The sequence below is a fragment of the Gavialis gangeticus genome, unplaced genomic scaffold, assembly GCF_001723915.1.
Source record: "Gavialis gangeticus isolate Ggan-Ray unplaced genomic scaffold, GavGan_comp1, whole genome shotgun sequence".
Taxonomy (NCBI): Eukaryota; Metazoa; Chordata; order Crocodylia; family Gavialidae; genus Gavialis; species Gavialis gangeticus.
In genome coordinates, this window is record NW_017728993.1 from 78,339,121 (window position 1) to 78,339,501 (window position 381).

Sequence of the window (381 nt, forward strand, 5' to 3'; positions counted from 1 at the left end):
CCGCTCGGGAGCCGGGGTCTCCCCCACTGTAAATGCCCCCTCCTCCTGCCCCGCCCCAGCCACGCAGCTCCGGACACCCCGGAACCGGGGCTTGTTGCCGCCTGGCCGGGGGAAGCGCCGCGATCCCCGGCCTGCGACTAACGCGCCGCGAGGGGGGGCGCAGACACACGTGCGTCCGGCCCGCGGGCCAAGCGCGGCGCTGCCCTCCCCGCGGGGCTTGGGCCTGGGCATGTGCGGGACCCCCCGCAGGAGCGGGCTGGGACTGACTGGTTTACCTGGGACTGGGGGGTGCCCCCTGGGGCGGTTCGGGAGCAGCCCTGCCCCTTGCCAGGGGGGTCCCCTTTCCCCTCTGGTCAGCGGCTCCCCCCCCCCCCCCCGTTT

General features: G+C 76.4%; 1 protein-coding gene across 4 annotated transcripts in view; it reads left to right on the forward strand.

Annotated features, from left to right (window-relative positions):
* LHX9 (LIM homeobox 9) overlaps positions 1-381 on the forward strand; it is a 16,724-nt gene that overhangs the window by 1,922 nt on the left and 14,421 nt on the right. The gene's annotated exons all lie outside the window — the stretch shown is intronic.